The sequence below is a fragment of the Bubalus kerabau genome, chromosome 9 (assembly GCF_029407905.1).
Source record: "Bubalus kerabau isolate K-KA32 ecotype Philippines breed swamp buffalo chromosome 9, PCC_UOA_SB_1v2, whole genome shotgun sequence".
In the NCBI taxonomy this organism is placed as follows: Eukaryota; Metazoa; Chordata; class Mammalia; order Artiodactyla; family Bovidae; genus Bubalus; species Bubalus kerabau.
Genome location: NC_073632.1, coordinates 105466682 through 105486226, shown reverse-complemented (window position 1 = coordinate 105486226; position 19545 = coordinate 105466682). Strand labels below are relative to the sequence as shown.

Here is a 19545-nt window from a genome sequence, read left to right as displayed (position 1 = left end):
AACTTTTTTCAAAGCAGCAGTTGAAAAACGGGAGCCGTGCTCAGAGAATTAACAAGCGCAGGACATAAAATAGTGTTCCACACAAAATGCTTCATACGCTAATAGGAAAAAATATATGTTGCAATTTGCTGGAACAAGTGTAGTAAAACCAAAGTAACATTTATTTAGCAAATTATCATGAATACAGATTAGCTCTTATGCCTATATATAATTCCCTGCCAAAATGTGGGCAAGTCCTATGCGGATTACCATCCACAGCTCCAGGGGCAAATTTTGGGAAGATTTAGGGGAGTCCTTAAGGATTTCAGCTTCCTACAGTATTTTCCCTTGCTGCAATTCATTTATGAATAAACCCAAGTGTCTACTAACGAACCCAGAGTCTACAGATCAAACAAAAATATGAAAGTTGTACCTTCTGTGGACAGCCCGTGCAATGGTTCCCTAGGATCCTAACTCAGTCATGACAAACACAAAATATGTTTATGCCTCAAAACGATTGTATGATCCATTGATTCGTTCAGACTCCTCTATGATGAAAACATAGCTAAAAACAAATAAGAAAAAAAATATACACATATCCTTTAGTTACCCTACTAAAGTCTGTAATTATATTTCTCCTTGAAGACTCTGCTCTAACTACAAAACAGGCACATTGCTGTCCCCAGAAACAGAAATGACTTTAAGATCATTTGTTCTAAAATCTTCATGAACATATTTTAAAGTTTTGAGGAAATAAAGATTGCTAATGAAGCAAGCGAATTTTAGTCTCATCAGCATCTTCCTGATTTGCCAATGAACTGCCAGAAGCACTTTTGAGTACAGAAAGAGTGCCGTGGAATAGAGGCGTGCACATCGCTGGGGACATTGCTCCATGCACTAGTTTTCCCTTCAAGTTCAACTCTAGTCTAAAGTTGAAAAGGGATAAGATCAGTCCCATCCCCTCCCTTGATGGGGAGAGCCTGGAACAAACCTGGAACAAACAAATATGTTACATTGCTCTCCGACACAGAGAACCTTTTGCTCCAAGCCGCAAAGGCCACCAAGTCAAAGAGGCACACGGAGCTGGGGGTCAGCAGGGGCAACAGAAGGCAGTAAGGCAGGAAAGGAAGTCTAGACTAGTTGCGAAGCCACAAGACCGACCCACGGTGTATCAAAGTCAACACATGAAGCCAGGGATAGACTCCGAACACGGGAGCAGAGAGGAAGAGAAAATAAAAGCAAGCCAGAGGTAGTGCTGGACAGCACTGCATACATCTGCTAGGGCCATTTGGGTCTGCAAGCAATAGGAAACCCAAATCCAGATGCTTCCACAGTAGAGGGTGATTTCCTCGCATCCTGAGAGGATCAGGGGAAATATCAGCTATTAATATATTTGTTATACATATATGATTAATGTTAATCTGTCTTATAATTAACATTAATAATATAATATCAATATATAGTGTATATTATATAGTAACACAATGATAATTAATAATATTGATATATTAGCATGTCTAAACCCTGGATAGCCCCCAAAGCAGGTACTTAGAACTCACTAAAATAAAAATATTTTTAGCCTTTCCAAATTTCCACCAGTTTCTCACTTGTCCTTAATAATGGCTTTGGGGTTATTTTTTTAAAGTCTAGGAAAGCAGGTTCAGCATGGGGCAACAGAAAGGCAGCCTGTAATCAGACAAAAGACAAAAAATAGCACAAAATGCATCTCATTGGTCGAAGACTCATTTCTATAGAGACACTTACCCTCTCATTTACAAGAAACATTTATTTTCCCATTTTCATTCTTCTGAGGACCAAATCAGACTTTAGCCTCTTTTAGAAATGTACAGTTTCACGCAGTTACTTTTCTCTCTTTCTCCCTCTCCTTCTCTCTCTCTCTCTCTCTCTCCTTTCTCTCTCTCTGCCTTCCTTCCCCAAAAGGAAATAAGAAACTCTTGTTATTGCCAAGGAGGTGAGGAGGAGAAAAATACTATAAGGTCAAGATCATCCACCTCCTAATTTATCAGACTGCCCTGATGGTCACTTGACATTTGGATACTGATTAAGGGTGGGGGAAACGGAGAGTGATATTGAAGATTTTGTTCGAAATTCTGTAGATGTGATTTGATTTTTGCCAGCTAAACCTCATCTGTTAGTCACATCAAGTAAATTTGCTTTAGAAAACTGGACATTCTCATTGTACCTGAATCATGGTCGTTCTGACTGGTGGGAGGTGATACCTCATTGTAATTTTGATTTGCATTTCTTTACTAATTAGTGATGACCATTTTTTCGAGTGCCTATTGGCCACCTGTGTGAATTTTCACTATTGATCCCCCTTGTATATATATCAAAAATTTTAAAGCAACATGGATAAATTAGAATGTCTCTAGCACATCAGAATCTCAGTCACTTTTTGTCTCAGAATTATAATTGACCCATGTTTTTCCAGGCAATATTTCAGTTCAGTTCAGTCGCTCAGTCATGTCCGACTCTTTGCAACCCCATGAACCGCAGCACACCAGGCCTCCCTGTCCATCACCAACTCCCAGAGTTCACCCAAACCCATGTCCATTGAGTCGGTGATGCCATCCAACCATCTCATCCTCTGTCATCCACTTCTCCTCCTGCCCTCAATCTTTCCCAGCATCAGGGTCTTTTCAAATGAGTCAGCTCTTCACATGAGGTGGCCAAAGTATTGGAGTTTCAGCTTCAACATCAGTCCTTCCAATGAACACCCAGGACTGATCTCCCTTAGGATGGACTGGTTGGATCTCCTTGCAGTCCAAGGGACTCTCAAGAGTCTTCTCCAGCACCACAGTTCAAAAGCATCAATTCTTCAGTGCTCAGTTTTCTTTATAGTCCAACTCTCACATCCATACATGACCACTGGAAAAACCATAGCCTTGACTAGACGGACCTTTATTGCCAAAGTAATGTCTCTGCTTTTGAATATGCTATCTAGGTTGGTCATAACTTTCTTTCCAAGGAGTAAGTGTCTTTTAATTTCATGGCTGCAATTACCATCCACAGTGATTTTGGAGCCCAGAAAAATAAAGTCAGCCACTGTTTGCCCATCTATTTGCCATGAAGCTATGGGACCAGATGCCATGATCTTAGTTTTCTGAATGTTGAGCTTTAAGCCAACTTTTTCACTCTCCTCTTTCACTTTCATCAAGAGGCTCTTTAGTTCTTCTTCGCTTTCTGCCATAAGGGTGGTGTCATCTGCATATATGAGGTTATTGATATTTCTCCCAGCAATCTTGATTCCAGCTTGTGCTTCATCCAGCCCAGGTTTCTCACGATGTACTCACATTAAGCAGGGTGACAATATACAGCCTTAATATTCTTCCTTTCCCAGTTTGGAACCAGTCTGCTGTTCCATGTTCAGTTCTAACTGTTGCTTCCTGACCTGCATACAGGTTTCTCAGGAGGCAGGTCAGGCGGTCTGGTATTCCCATCTCTTTCAGAATTTTCCACAGTTTATTGTGATCCACACAGTCCAAGGCTTTGGCATAGTCAATAAAGCAGAAATAGATGTTTTTCTGGAACTCTCTTGCTTTTTTGATGATCCAGCAGATGTTGGCAATTTGATCTCTGGTTCCTCTGCCTTTTCTAAAATCAGCTTGAACTGGTTTTACCAAGCAATAGTATCCTCTGAAAAATCAAGAGTATTGAAGATGCAGCATTTAAGAGTGATTGACTCTTGTCTTTGGGATTTTTCTTCTAAGCTACTGTAACCCATACTTTAGGTTTTGATGAGCATGTGAAATGATAACAATCATAACAAAATTGCCACCTGATGGCAATCATTTAAGGGACATCCTAATTTTAGAAATCTTTTAAAAAATCAAGGAACAATCCTAAAGTGAAACTGTTAGTTGCTCAGTCCTACTCTTTGTGACCCCATGGACTGACTGTAGCCCACCAGGCTCCTTTACCCATGGAATTCTCCAGGCAAGAATACTGGAGCAGGTAGCCATAAATCTCCAGGAGATCTTCTTGACCCAGAGATCAAACCCAGGTCTCCCGCATTGCAGGTGGATTCTTTACTGTCTGAGCCACCAGGGAATGATCCTAAGATGAATTTTGAAAGATTCCACATAGCAGGATTATACTGCTATTTCTTCTTTCATTTTAATGATTATCTACTCAATTCTTACTATGAAAAATGAAGGATTCAAGTTGGAGAAAACAGGGTCCTGGCCCTAGATAGCTAAGGTGCATATCAGAGGGATGATTTTAATGAGCCCCAACTCTTGCATCTTACATACATAGAATAGTGCTAAGTTTACTAACTAGAGATATCTGTTGACTCTTTAACAGTAATCCTTTGATGCTCTGACTATCTGGTTTTTGTTGCAAAAACTCCTGTGTATCCTTGCTCCTCCCCCACAGAGAGCAGCCCCTCAGTGATTCCAGAGATTGTCTTCCAGGCTTAAGTCCTCAGTATGTCCACCGACTAAAACACAATTCTGAACTTTTTTAGGCTTTGCATGTTTCTTAGTCAACAGTTGTGCTGGGTCCACTTATACACTGGGCTCTTTGGATCTGGAGTCTTATGTCCTTCTATTCTGGGAAATGCTTTTGTAATTAATTCTTTGAAAACGTTCTCTTCTGCATTCTTAACATTTTCTCTTTCTGTAATTGTAATTGCCATTTGCTGGACGTTAAGCCTCTAAAGTTAATCCTTTGGTGGTTTTCTCTTTTCTCCCTTTAAATCTTCCATCTCCTACTTCCCACCCCTTTACTCACTTTCTGAGAGACTTCCTTAAATTTGTTTTCCAAATCTTTTACATTTTTCTGCCCTTACCATTGGTGGGCTTCCCTAGTAGTTCAGACAGTAAAGCATCTGCCTGCGATGCAGGATACCTACCATTGTAACACTCAAGACCTCTTCTTTGCCTTTAAATACCTTTTTTTTTTTTTTCTTTAAAGCATCCTCTTATCTCTTCAAGGCTATTAATCATAGTTCGGTGTTTGTTTCCTACTCTTCTCTAAACTGTTTTTTCCATGTTTTGAGTTCATTTTCTTTTGGTCTCATTTTTCACATGGAAGACTTTCTTCAGATATCTTGACTTCCTTTGCTTTTCATTTTTTTAAGTATTAGAAAAACCTAAAAGAAACTCTGTGTGCAGGGTTGAGGTTTATTAAATGCTGAATTTCACTATAGGGTTGAATATCAGCAAATGCAATGGGAGCATACCCAAATATCAGGATATTTTAGAGGTGAGAGGACTCATCTCCTTGTGGTTCTTCAGGGCTCTTGGCTCGGGGGTCTTCACACAGCTGTCCACACCTGCCTGACCCCGTGGGGCCCTTTCCCTCTACCAGACTCCTCATGAGAAGGTTGGCATTTCCATTTGGTGATCTTCTCCCCTATTCGGTATTGCCCTGAAAAATCTGTCTGACAGGGGCACCACTAACGTATAGCATGTATACACACACACACACACACACACACACGCATGCATACACACATACATATATCTTTTTTTTTCACAGAAGAAAATGAACTTTTGAATTGTAATACATTTTTATATACATGTTTAATCATCCACTGTGAAATTCTCACCTTTAAAGGGGGTGGTTGGTACACTAACCTGCCTCTCACAGATATATCTGGAAATTTGCTTCACAGAAATAGTGAGAATGCAGGAATGATTTTGAAGAACTCAAATATGTAACTTTAGAATGCAAAAATGCAGTGGAATATCAACTTTAGTCTCAGGTTTATTCTAATTTAAGTATATTTGTATTAGACAAAGAGAAAACACTGAGCCGGAGTCCTGGTTTTAGGATCAGATCAGTGACTCCCATTGTCTGTTGGGCATGTGGCCGGTTTACTGACCCACACTCTGCATTCAGAAACATGTTTAATCCCAGTAAGACAGGTTTGTGTTTGTGGAGTGTGAGCAGATGCATGGCAAGTTCTTCCTTCTGTGGGATAAACTCCATTTGACTTCGATTCTGTCCACCCATTCTGCCCCTAAATATGGACGTCAGCCAGGGGAGGTGTTGGTGGAGTAAACTGGAGGCTGGCCTGTTCCCCAGCCCCATCCATGATGCTTTGATGGAGCTTTCTATGTGTGTTATGTAAATATTGCCTCTTTCAGGATGTGTTAATAGCTTTATAAATCCTACCTCGAAAATCTGCTCAAGTTATAAGTTGAAAGTACATCTCTAACAAAATGGTCTTGATTGTGTGTTTTGAAAGCTTTTTTTGATTTGCAAGAACTCGTAAAGTTTTAAAAACTGGGCTCCTGTTGAGTTTCAACGCTCTGAAAAAGAGAGAGGCAGTGATGGCTAATGTTAACCTAGCTCATGTGCAGGTTTAAAAGTCTCTCTTGTTGCCTCCCTCCCTCGGGCGTTCCTTTCAGCTCAGTGACACACCCTGTCCTACTCACTCTTAAAAGTCCAGGTCAAATCCGGTCTCCCCTATTAGGCTTTCCCAGAGCTTATGGCTAGAAATAATTCCATTTCACACTGATTCTTAGAGAAGTTCCACTAGTGTATATATCTGCTACCTCCCCAAGCCCCAGCAAAATGGCACTGAAGGAATAACAAGAATATAAATACACAAGAACAAAGAGTTTGAGAAAGGAGAAACGTCGGATGAGAGAGCTCAACAAAATTCTAGAACACAGAGAGAGGAGTGAATAGAAGTCAGTCAGTATGACGTCAAGGAAGGAATCCACGATTCAGCGCTGCTGGTTATCGATGGGGATACACCCCTTAATGCTCTGATTCTTATTTTCCTCACTTCTAAACGAGGAATGATTCAGTCTGCCTGGTGTCCCTCCAATGTTTCTTGTACAGATCAAGCGAAGTAATACATGTAGGGAAATTTGGAAACTGTAGATCTTTTTCAGGAGCATTATCATTATACCTTTTATTATATTATTTATTTATTTTATCAGCTAAGCTATGGGCTCTTGGAGGGAGGGATTACATCTTGTTTGTATTTCTTAGAGTTCCCAGTTTGCTCACAATAAGCATTCATTTGTTAAATTTCATCAACATAGACATGATTTTGCAATATATTCTTAGAGTGCTCTGAAAATGTAGAGATGAAGAAAATAAAGATTATGCTGAATTTGTAAGCATAGAGAAAGAATCCTCTTTTGAGCAGTCGCTTGAAGCTGGATTGTACGTGTACTCGGTTGTGTCCGGCCCTTTGTGACCTCATGGACTGTAGCCCACCTGGCTCCTCTGGCCTTGGGATTTCCCAGGCAAGAATACTGGAGTGGGTTGTCATGCCCTCCTTCAAGGGATCGTCCTGACCCAGGGATCAAACCCGTGTCTCTTATGTCTCCTGCATTAGCAGGCAGATTATTTACCACTAGCGCCACCTAGGAAACCCATTTCATTTCCTTTGGACCCAGTTTTAGTCTAGCAAATTATTTCTAAGGGAGATCTTTTCTATAACTTGAACAATTGATGTGAAAATCCATTGTTTTAATACTTGGGAAATAGCATGGATTTTAATTGCGTCTGGATAGTTATTTTCAAGATAGATAGATCTCACCCCAAATTAGATCAAAATATGGTAATTAGATAACAGATTTAGGCAGCCAGTTAGAGGTGGCAAGCAGTGTGAATTATTTGACTTCTTCATATTGAATTAGCTTCTTTTAATGGAAGAAAAGCTATGACAAACCTAGACAGTGTATTAAAAAGCAGAGACATCACATTGCTGACAAAGGTCCATATATCAAAGCTATGATTTTTCCAGTAGTCACTTACGGATGTGAGAGTTGGACCATAAAGAAGGCTGAGCACTGAAGAACTGATGCTTTCAAACGGTGGTGCTGGAGAAGACTCTTGAGAGTCCCTTGGACAACAGGGAGATCAAATCAGTCAATCCTAAAGGAAATTAACCCTGAATATTCATTGGAAGGACTGATGCTAAAGTTGAAGCTCCAATACTTTGGCCACCTGATGTGAAGAGCCAACTCATTGAAAAAGACCCTGATGCTAGGAAAGACTGAGGGCAGGAGGAGAAGAGGGTTATAGAGGATAAGATGGTTGGCTGGCATCACCAACTCAATGGACATGAGTTTGAGCAAATGTGGGAGATAGTGAAGGACAGGGAAACCTGGTGTGCTACAGTCCATGGGATCGCAAAGTCAGACACAACGGAGCAACTGAACAGCAACAATAAAGCTTAAACATTGTAAAGCAATTTATTAGAAAAGTCACAGTTTTTAGCTTTGCCAAACACATTGTGTTTTAAATAATAATGACCTTAAAATCCATTACTTTTCATTTCTGTTTCATTTTGTTCCTTAAACTAAATAGAAAGACAGATACATTCAATATGAAATCAAACAGCAAATCTTAAATGTGTGATATTGAGTAATTTGAGACACTAACTCGTTATGCCTTTTTAAAAATTTTATATAGTAAAGGAAGATTTTGCTGTAAATTGCCACTCAGGAATTCTCATTGAGAAATACACTACTGAATTATGAATGAATGAATGAAATACTGATTCCCAAGGGAAATCGCTATTAATTTTTAATAGGATTTTGATTTGTTTTTTTATCTAGGGATTGGAAAACAGTGGTTATGAATTATTCTAATTTTTGTGCTGACCTGTAAAATTATGACTTAGCTGTTTTAATAATATATACCAGGAAGAGGGAAAGGGAAGAGTAAGAAGGACGAAAGGAAGGAAGGAGATGTGGTTTTCCTAACTAGGAGAGCTTTATTTTTGAAAAACACATTAGCTTTTTCAGGAATATAAATTATAACTTTTAATTTTACCTGTTGATTTTTGGTGAGTAGTTCAGCATCAGTACCTTGTATATAACAGGCAATAAATTCAAAAATTAAAAATACTTATACTGTTCATTATTATGATTAAAATGTTTATCATCTCCTAACACAAAAGATTAATGTAATAGTATCTGGATTAGCTAATTTGCGGTGTGTGTGTATCTGTGTGTGTTAATATTATCTTCACTGTGGTAGTTTGTTGTGATTTGTTGTTCACATAAACCTTATTATCATATTGGAGACATAATATCATATTGGAGATAAATATTGGACATTTGTATTTCTTCTACAGTAAATTACGTGTTCTTGTCACTAACCCTTATCCCCATTGGGTATTCTTTATTTTGTTGATTTATGGAAATTCTCTGTATACTTAGGATAGCAAGTCTTTGTTGAATATTTGGAAAAAAATGTTTTTAGTCTTTCCTTTTAACATGGTCAACTTGGGTTTATACTCTCTCTTTTTTATATAAAATTTTTAGGCTTTTTCTTAGACAATTCCTTATCAGTTTTTACCTTGGATCCATTTTACCCAGTTTCCAAAGTAATACTATTGCGATTTGGTGAAAAATTATATTACAAATATGAAACATTTTTGAGAAGAATAAAATCTTTACAGAATTGCTCTTCAATTCAGGAATATAATATATTATCATATATTTCATCTATTACTGTTCAGGAAATCTTTTTGTGTTGGCCAGTTATCACTGCTGTAATTAAGTTAAAATCTGCCCATTCCATGTTAAAGTTTTCCGAGGCACTTTGTGTTCTTATCTATCTACAGTGTCCACTTGATTGCACAGACAGGAAGGCAGGAGGGCGGGGGAGAGGTGGAGAGCAGCAATTCCTCGCTTTGTGGACCAGCTGCATGTGGACCGAGACTCCTTTACCAACATAGGAGGGAGGGATCGGAAAAGCAACCCAATGATAGGAATGTCTCTCACTCTGCTTTTTAGAAGTAGTATTTGTTAGGTTGGTCTGAAAAAAGGTTTTTCAATATCGAGTGTTTCAAGTTTTAGTCAAATGATTTCCCCCAAAAGGTGCAGAAATCTATCCCTTGTCTTCATGTCAAAACTAGAGTGATCTTTGTCTTATCGTGATCGCATCTTATCGCTTCATCATTTTGGTTTTATATATGGCACTCATCTCCGTCTGGTTTATGCTTCTGTTGTTGCTGTGGTTGTTTCTCTGTTTCCTCCTCTCCCTAGAACATAAGTCTCACAAGCTTGTTTCTTTTATTGCTTTGCCCCCAGCCCTGAGAACAAAGCTAGGAATGCATTAGCCTCTTCAACACACTTGTTGAATTTCACTTTCCCAGCCAAATAATGTTGCACAAAGAGTTCTACTTTCAGATGTGACATGGTTGTAACGCTTTGAGGAGCCATTTCCCACTTAACTGGTTGACAGACTTCATTAACTCTCTTCCATAAGCTATCTTAGACCTTCTGTGTCCTAACATGGTAGGTAGCAAAATCATGTGAAGGAGTTCTGTATTTCTTGGGCCAACTTTTTTTTTAAAGTATGTATTCATAGCACAGATGCATCTAACAGGTGAGAATATTTTCTTCCTTTGCACACACACAGGCAGAAAATATTCCTTGTCTTGGGTAATGAGTCCAAGTGCGATTAGTGTTAGAGATATGATATCAGTCCACATTAACATGAACACGCCAATTCAACAGAATCACAGTTGTCTAGAGTATACTCTACATGTTATTGTTATTGTTTAGTCGCTAAGTCGTGTCCAACTCTTGTGTCTCCATGGACTGTAGCCTGCCAGACTCCTCTGTCCACGGGATTTCCCAGGCAAGAATGTGGGAGTGGGTTGCCGTTTCCTTCTCCAGGGGAACTTCCCAACCCAGGGGTCAGACTCATGTCTTCTGCATTGGCAGGTGGATTCTTTACCCGTGAGCCACCAGAGAAGCCCTTACATGGAGTACCTATATTGATTGATTAGTACTGTCTGTATTGATAAATTCACCAATAAAGACACACCTAGATGGTAGACACTGTGCTTAACTTATCTCTGTATCCCTGTGATCTAGGACGTGGCCCAGAGCAGGATCAGCAGATGCTTGTAGGGGATTAACCACTGAATCACTGGTTCAGGGTGCTCCCTGGCAAGCTTAGGTTTGGAACAGGGGGTTCATCTGGAAGAACAAATCCACCTAGATCAATGAAAAAAGAATGTTTCCAAAGAGGATGATGAAAAGTGATGGTTCCCTTAGGAGTGGCTTCATATAGTGACAGATTTAGCCTTGGATCTTAATCAGGGTCTTAATCACCAGAGCTGTCCTATCCCAGGCCTGTCTCTTAGCTTCTGGTGTTGCCAGCAATCCTTGATCTTCCAAGGCTTTCAGAGGCATCCGTCCAATCACTGCCTCTGACATCACGTGGTCTTTCCTCCAGTGTGTTTCTCTGTATCTCTTCTCTTCTTAAGTGGACAACAGCCACACTGGATTAGAACTCACCCAATGAGCTCATCTAAGTAACATTTTCAAAGACCCTATTTCAAATAAGGCAACATTCATAGGTCCTCGGGATTAGGATTTGGATATATTGGGGGAGGCATAAAACTCAACCCACAATACCATTGTTACCCAACCACCAAACAAAAAGCCTACTCGGAAGGACTGTGTTACATGAAGAGTATGCAAATCTACATGCTATATATCATTGGAGAACATACATTCTAAGGTACCCTGTATTTTAGGCTTTGACATTCTGTGGAGTGGGGGCTGATGATTTAGCTAAATGACATAATGAATTAAAAATAATCATATTTAACACAGAATTCATGTAATGTAAAAACCTTAAACACGTTTATGTCTTGGGGTTTTACTCCAGCTTCTCATTGCTGAAAAGACAGATTAAAATTCTTAGAACTAGAAATGCCTAACTGCAATATGAGTGTTGAATGTGAATAAGCCCATGTGTTACGCTCGCTCATGATGGTCTCCCCTCTCTCTCCGCTTGTGGTTCTTGTCTCCCCACAATGATCGCATGTATCTCTAATACAGAACATTATGAGAATTGAATACTAACAAGCAAAATCTTGTCTTGTACACATCTGTTTCTTTGCCTATACAGCCTGTGAGTTTATGTTTAGAAGCCGTATATGCGTTTTGTCCACACAGAGCAGTAGGCCTAGAGCAAGGCTGAAGGACAAAGCAACTGTCTGTTCCTTTAATTTTCCAACCTCTATTGTGCATTTACTTTTTGACAAACACTGCGATAGGCCTTACAGACATGAAGACATTTAAGACTGTATTTTTTTCTGCAAAAGATTTATACTCTGGGAATTTATACAACATGAATTTGTTTTTCTGTTTTCTATTATTTTGCTTTGATTACGGATTCCTTTGAGAATCTGATGAAAACTATTGGATCTTTCTCCTTTTGCACTAAGAAAAACATACACACAAAATTTTGTGTGCATTTGAGTAGGTACATGATCTACTTTAACCATATGCGTTTGTGTGTGTGTGTGTAGAGAAATCTTTGTCCGACCATGTAGACAATTAGTCTCTGAATGGAAGAGAGCAAGGCCCCAGGTATTTCCCCGCTTTGAGTGTGAGTGAATGGCTCCAGAGGATTTAAGCCTTCGTCTATCTCAGGAACAACTTGTTCTCTCTAATTTTCAAGGCATGTTTACCATTCAGTCATCCTGTAACACTGGTTGCCAGTAATCTTTTCTCATAAGCTCTAATTGTGCAGAAATGTGAAATGTGAAATTATTCATGGAGCTTGGTCTCCTCCCAAAAGAAATGCCTTCAGCTACAATAACAGAAAACCTGACCAAATGAGACTTAAACACGTGCATACATTCACTTGTTCCTTTTGAGGAATCCAGAGGTAGGCAGGCTTCCAGTTAGGAACTCAATGATTCTGCCAAGGGCGGGAGCCCTTTCTGCCTTTAGCATGTAGTCGTCACCTCATGATCACAGCTGCCACGGCTCAGGACATCACATCATCATCCCTAAATTCAAGCTCAAAGACAGCATCTTTGTCCTTTATAGTTTCTGTCTCGGAATCAGAAAGAAAATATATCCAAGAAGCCTCACCAGCCTTCCTAGTAGTTCTCATTGTCCGGGGCTGAGTTACATGAACACGCCTAAACCAGTCACTGTGAATGGGAGTAGATCCCTGTGACACGGTGAGACTGGTCAAAATAAATTATTTGAGTCAACTGAGCCAACTGCCAGGAGATGAAAAGCTTTCAACCAGGATCCTCAGCCAAACTGTCAGTAGCAGGGGGTGGGTGGGGGGGAAGGTAGATAACAATTGTGTAGCAAAAGCAGCGACTGCCAAAATTTTCACAGTAATATGAACATTGTTATAATGAAGGGTTGTGTGTGCAAGCTTAGTCGTTCAGCCATGTCTGACTCTTGTGACCCCATGAACAGTAGCCTGCCAGACACCTCTGTCCGTGGGATTTTTCTGGAAAGAATACTGGAGTGGTTTGCCATTTCCTCCTCCAGTGGATCCTCCCAACCCACAAAACAGACCCACATCTCCTGTGTCTCCTGCATCGCAGGCAGATTCTTTACCTGCTGAGCCATCGGGAAAGCCCTATAGTAAAGGGTTGAGTGAGTGAGTGAAAGTCGCTCAGTCGTGTCCGACTCTGCGACCCCGTAGACTATACAGTCCATGGAATTCACCAGGCCAGAATACTGGAGAGGGTAGCCTTTCCCTTCTCCAGGGGATCTTCCCAACCCAGGGATCGAACCCAGGTCTCCCGCATTGCAGGCAGATTCTTTACCAGCTGAGCTATCAGGGAAGCCCATAATAAAGGGTTGCTAGCTCTCAAATGATCAAGAAACTAATCTGATACAAGATTTGCTTCCAGACCAGAGAGAAAAACAAAACCCCACACCTCGTGAAGGTAGAAATCACTAGGAAAGTATTCAGCAGTGGTTTTGTGCTGAGTGTTCCTCATGGTGGCCTGTGGGCATTGCCGGGAACCTCTGGTAGGTGTAAGGCAAGGCAGATATGAAAGACAACTGAGCAGAAGCAAAATAAGTCAGTGAAGAAGAATAAAGAAACATAAAGCAAAAGATGAAAGAGAAAGCCAGAAACAGAAATGTGCACACGGAAGAGTAGAGTACCATTTAAGCTGCTGCTTTCTGAGCCGTAGAACTATTCAAGACAAAAACCATCAGGACACACGACTCTCTGACTTTCAGATGGAAAGTCTTTTAGCGTTGAAAACTTTTGTTTCCAGAAAGTTCTTTTTTACTTACAATCATAGTAGCACTTTCCCCTCCTCTTGTTCTGCCTTCTCCAGAGGTAAATCATTCTGTAGATAATACAACTGGACTTAGTTGCTATACCACCTCATGGTCGAAGTGAATGTGCCAAGAATGTGTGGAAGGATAAAGATGGGTTTTTGATCCTCTGGGTTTAACAAGACTTGTGCAAATAGCAATTCTGATAACTTTTGGGGGGGCTCTTCACAGACTGCTGCTGCTGCCGCTAAGTCGCTTCAGTTGTGTCCGACTCTGTGGGACCCCATAGACGGCAGCCCACCAGGCTCCCCCGTCCCTGGGATTCTCCAGGCAAGAACGCTGGAGTGGGTTGCCATTTCCTTCTCAATGCATGAAAGTGAAAAGTGAAAGTGATGTCGTGTCCGACTCCTAGCAACCCCATGGACTGCAGCACACCACGCTCCTCCATCCATGGAATTTTCCAGGCAAGAGTACTGTAATGGGGTGCCATTGCCTTCTCCCCTTCACAAGACTGAGCCTGTCTCGATCCCTGGAGACCCCAGGTCACCAGCTCTCTGTCCTTCTGCTTGGGCCTCCCAGCTGTCCCTACCAGTGACCACAACAGCGTTGCTTGCAGGCGTTTCATGGTGCCCTGTTTGAGATGCAACCATTTATGAGGATGCAAAGTTATCATTGGATTTAGTCGCAGGTGGTCTATAAAAGTAATCCAAGAATGCTCTTTCTTCTACTTTTCCTCTGCAAGTCAGAGCACCATCTCCTTCCTGTTCTCATGATAAATATCTGACCTGTCATGTAGATCAGCCTTGTGGTATTTTAAAGCTGACCACAAATTTTTTGATACTCTTTTCATTAAGTGGTGGGAATCTGGGTTGTCCTCTGTCTGCTTTGACCAGTGTAGAGCACACCGTGCCAGGCCTCCACCTTTTTTAAAATTTATTTAATTGGAGGCTAATTACTTTACAATATTGTGGTGGTTTTTGCCATACATGACATGAATCAGCCACAGGTGTACATGTGTTCCCCATCCCGAATCCCCTTCCACCTCCCTCCCCACCCCACCGCTCTGGGTTGTCCCAGAGCACCAGCTTTGAGTGCCCTGCTTCATGCATCAAACTTGCACTGGCCATCTATTTTACATATGGTAATATACATGCTTCAATATTATTCTCTCAAATCATCCCACCCTTGCCTTCCCCCACATAGTCCAAATGTCTGTTCTTTACATCTGGATCTCTTCTGCTGTCTTGCATATAGGGTCATCATTACCATATTTCTAAATTCCATATATATGTGTTAATATACTGTATTGGTGTTTCTCTTTCTGACTTACTTCATTCTGTATAATAGGCTCCAGTTTCATCCACCTCATTAGAACTGACTCAAATGCGTTCTTTTTTACAGCTGAGTAATATTCCACCGTGTATATATGTGCCACAACTTCTTTATCCATTTGTCTGCCAAAAGACATCTAGGTTGCTTCCATGTCCTAGCTATTGTAAACAGTGCTGCAATGAACATTGGGATACACGTGTCTCTTTCAGTTCTGGTTTCCTCAGTGTGTATGCCCAGCAGTGGAATCGCTGGGTCATATGGCAGTTCTATTTCCAGTTTTTTAAGGAATCTCCGTACTGTTCTCCATAGTGGCTGTACTAGTTTGCATTCCCACCAACAGTGTAAGAGTGTTCCCTTTTCTCCACACCCTCTCCAGCACTTATTGTTTGTAGACTTTTTGATGACGGCCATTCTGACCACCATGAGATGGTACCTCATTGTGGTTTTGATTTGCATTTCTCTGATGATGAGTGATGTTGAGCATCTTTTCATGTGTTGGTTAGCCATGCGTATGTCTTATTTAGAGAAATGTCTGTTTAGTTCTTTGGCCCATTTTTTGACTGGGTCAAAATTTATTTTTCTGGTATTGAGCTGCATGTGCTGCTTGTATATTTTGGAGATTAATTCTTTGTCACTTTCATTTGCTATTATTTTCTCCCATTCTGAAGGCTGCGTTTTCACCTTGCTTATAGTTTCCTTCATTGTGCAAAAGCTTTTAAGTTTAATTAGGTCCCATTTGTTTATTTCCATTACTCTGCGAGGTGGGTTTTAGAGGATCTTGATTTATGTCAGAGAGTGTTCTGCCTATGTTTTTCTCTATAAGTTTTATAGTTTCTGGTCTTACATTTAGATCTTTAACCCATTTTGAGTTTATTTTTTTGTATGCTGTTAGAAAGTGTTCTAGTTTCATTCTTTTACAGGTGGTTGACCAGTTTTCCCAGCACCACTTGTTAAACAGATTGTCTTTTCTCCATTGTATATTCTTGCCTCCTTTGTCAAAGATAAAGTGTCCATAGGTGCATGGATTTATTTCTGGGCTTTCTGTTTTGTTCCATTTATCTATATTTCTGTCTTTGTGCCAGTACCATACTGTCTTGATGTCTGTAGCTTTGTAGTATAGTCTGAAGTCAGGCAGGTTGATTTCTCCAGGCCTCCACTGTTGACCAATGTAGAGGACAGTGTGCCAGGCTTCCACGCTTAACCAATGTTTAGAGGACACCATGCCAGGCCTCCACTCCTAAGAGGACTGGCGTCTTCCATCTCCACCTTTGGGAGGCATCCTGGGCTGTCATGTTAAAAATCTAGACGCCCGAGGCCACTGCGTTTTGAGGAAGTCCAGGTTAACCACACGGAGTGACTTTGTGGAAAAAGAGAACGAGAAAGAATAAAAGACACAGGGACAGGGGTAGTTTGCTACACAATAAAAAGCCAAGTTCGTGTCGTGATATGACACGAACTTCTCCTTTCCTGTTTTTCCTGAGCTCACATAGCATAGCTTCTCTGAATATGTGAAATTCATATATCTCTCGCCACATGGGAGCTTCCTTGGGAGTATCCTTGAGTATGTTGCTTGTCGAATGAGAGAGATTACCATGACCTTCTCCCTAAAGTTTTTACAGTATCTGAAAACACATCCTTTGATGCTCATGTAGTATGCAGGTGCAAGGAATTGTGCTATTTTAGCGGACACAGTATAGAAATATGTGTATAACTGTTTTGTCTCTGCTTTATGGCTAAAGTTACAACAGGGAGTCAATAGTTATAAGGTAAATTTAGAGTTCTCATAGTACTATTTGTCCTTTTGAACAGCACAAAGGATATCGATTCAATGGAGTTACACATTCCCTTCACTTTTAGGTCCCCTGGGACCTTTCTGTTCCAATTTACTCATGTAGATAAATCACTCATATTAATCCACATTCATTTAGGTATCTTCCTACTTCTGATAAACTGTTTTTGACCATTTCCTCTCTGGAATTTATAATTTTATAATCCATTTATTTATTACCTTTATTTTCTTATCTCCTATAGTTGTTCTCTTCACTAACTATAATTTTATTACATTTAGTTTGCTTGGACAGCCACTCACACTCCCAAAATATTAAGTTATTCAGTAAATTTGAAATCTCATAACTTTCAAGCAAAAATATCCATATATTTCAGCTTAGTAAAGGTTATGCTGGAAATAGCTTAATTGGTCATGTTGCAAATCAAATATGAAATAAAATGCCTGGGCAGATAATAAATGCTGAAGCAGACAGCTTGACTGAGTTCTAATAAAAAAAAACTGAGAGAAAATGTGTTATCATCCTTTATGGGTGTCTTGATATTGGAAAGAAATGAGCCAGGACCACTTGGTAGAAGGGCGATGAAGAGGGTGACGTGTGGTTCTGGTGGAAGAGCCCTCATTTCTGTGCCTTTGGGTCCCTTACTGTCTTCTCTCACTGCCCCTCCACTTTCCCCTCTCTCCTCCTCGCCCATGCTCTTCCCTTGGGCTGGAAAGGAAACCTGGGAGGAGGCAGGCTGAGGACATAAGAATCATGAGTCAATGCCCGTTGCTTTTCACATTCTTGAAAAGTTTTCTGAAGTAGTAGTGAAAGTCGCTTAGTCGTGTCCGACTCTTTGCAACTCTGTGGACTGTAGCCCGCCAGGCTCCTCTGTCCATGGAATTCTCCAGGCCAGAATACTGGAGTGGGTTGTCATTCCCTTCTCCAGGGGAACTTCCCAACCCAGGGATTGAACCCAGGTCTCCTACGTTGCAGGCAGATTCCTTACCAACTGAGCAATTAGGGAAGCCCAGAATATATTTGGAGTGGGAGCTAATGGTCGATTCCACCTCTTCCACCTCCTGGCCCCTCTACAGAATGACCTGCTTGGTCATGCTCGCCTCTTCACACATTGCCTTTGCTTGGCCACAACTGGATGCTTTATAGACTTGTCCGACTTAGCATGTCCAAGCAGAGTACTTCGCCCCCTCCCACCTGCTCTTCCCCAATCCTCTGCCCTCAGCAAAAGGTACCAGCCATCAGCCAGCTGCTGGGGATGAAAATGTAGGCATCATCCATGATTCTGTATCTCTTACTCCTCAGCATGCAGTCCATCCGCAAGTCCTGCTAACCTGCCTTCCACCTCCCTGGATTGCCCTCACCTCTCACTAACCTAACCAGTTGCTGCCTAACTGGTGTCCCTGCTTCCAGTTTTGCTTCTCATTCTCTCCCACCAATTGGGCTTCGGAGCCAGAGAGAGTGAGTTTATAAACCAAGCTCATCACTTACTCATTGTGTGACTCTGGGTAAGCCAAGACCCTTCTCCTTGCCTCAGAACCCTCATCCGTGAAGTGGGTGTAATAACAAGACCACTGCTCATGTACTCCTAGTGATTATGAGAGGCCTAGTGAGCTGCGACATGTAAACCACTTGGAGTAGTATCTGGGACACCAGTTGATACATGTTGGCCGATATTGTGGGTTTGCAATTCTTTCCTACCCAATAAGAAGACAGCCCTTTAACACTTAAAGGATAATGAGAAATGTACCGAAGTTACATAAAATGTTAACACAAAGGGAAGCTGGGTGAAAGGTATGTGAGACTTCTCCGTACCATCTTTGCAACTCTTTCGTAAATCCAAAATGATTGCCAAGAAAAGTGCTGAGTAAATATATATATATAAGGACACCACGTCACCACCACGTGTGAGAGCCTCCATGCCTCTCCTCACTCCTGGAGCTAAAGCGAAGCCTATATCCTGGCCTCGAGGGCCATCGTGACCTGGGCTCCTGGCCAATCCATCCTGCCTGTCTCCCCGCTCCCTCCTGCTGCTCCCCTCCGGCTAGAGCCTGGTCCATGGAGGCTGTGTCCACTCTGCTCACCCCACGTCTCCACGTCTCTGCAGTCTCCTGTGACTCTGCTCAGGATGTCCGCATTGAACGTGGCCTTTGCTGACGTGCTGGCTCCTACCTTCTCTCCAGCACCTGCTTTCTCTCTCTCCAGAGCACTTAGCATTTGTTTGCAAGGGTTTTTTTTCCCCCTTTAATTTGTTTACTTGAGTATTAACTGACCACCTGCTGCTGCTGCTAAGTCAATCCAGTAGTGTCCGACTCTGTGCAACCCCATAGATAGCAGCCCACCAGGCTCCTCTGTCCCTAGGATCCTCTAGGCAAGAACCCTGGAGTGGGTTGCCACTTCCTTCTCCAATGATGCATGCATGCTAAGTCGTTTCAGTCGTG

At 41.3% G+C, this 19545-nt stretch overlaps 1 protein-coding gene across 7 annotated transcripts in view; it reads left to right on the top strand.

Annotated features, from left to right (window-relative positions):
- Positions 1 to 19545, top strand: part of PRKN (parkin RBR E3 ubiquitin protein ligase) — a 1201168-nt gene that overhangs the window by 930992 nt on the left and 250631 nt on the right. The gene's annotated exons all lie outside the window — the stretch shown is intronic.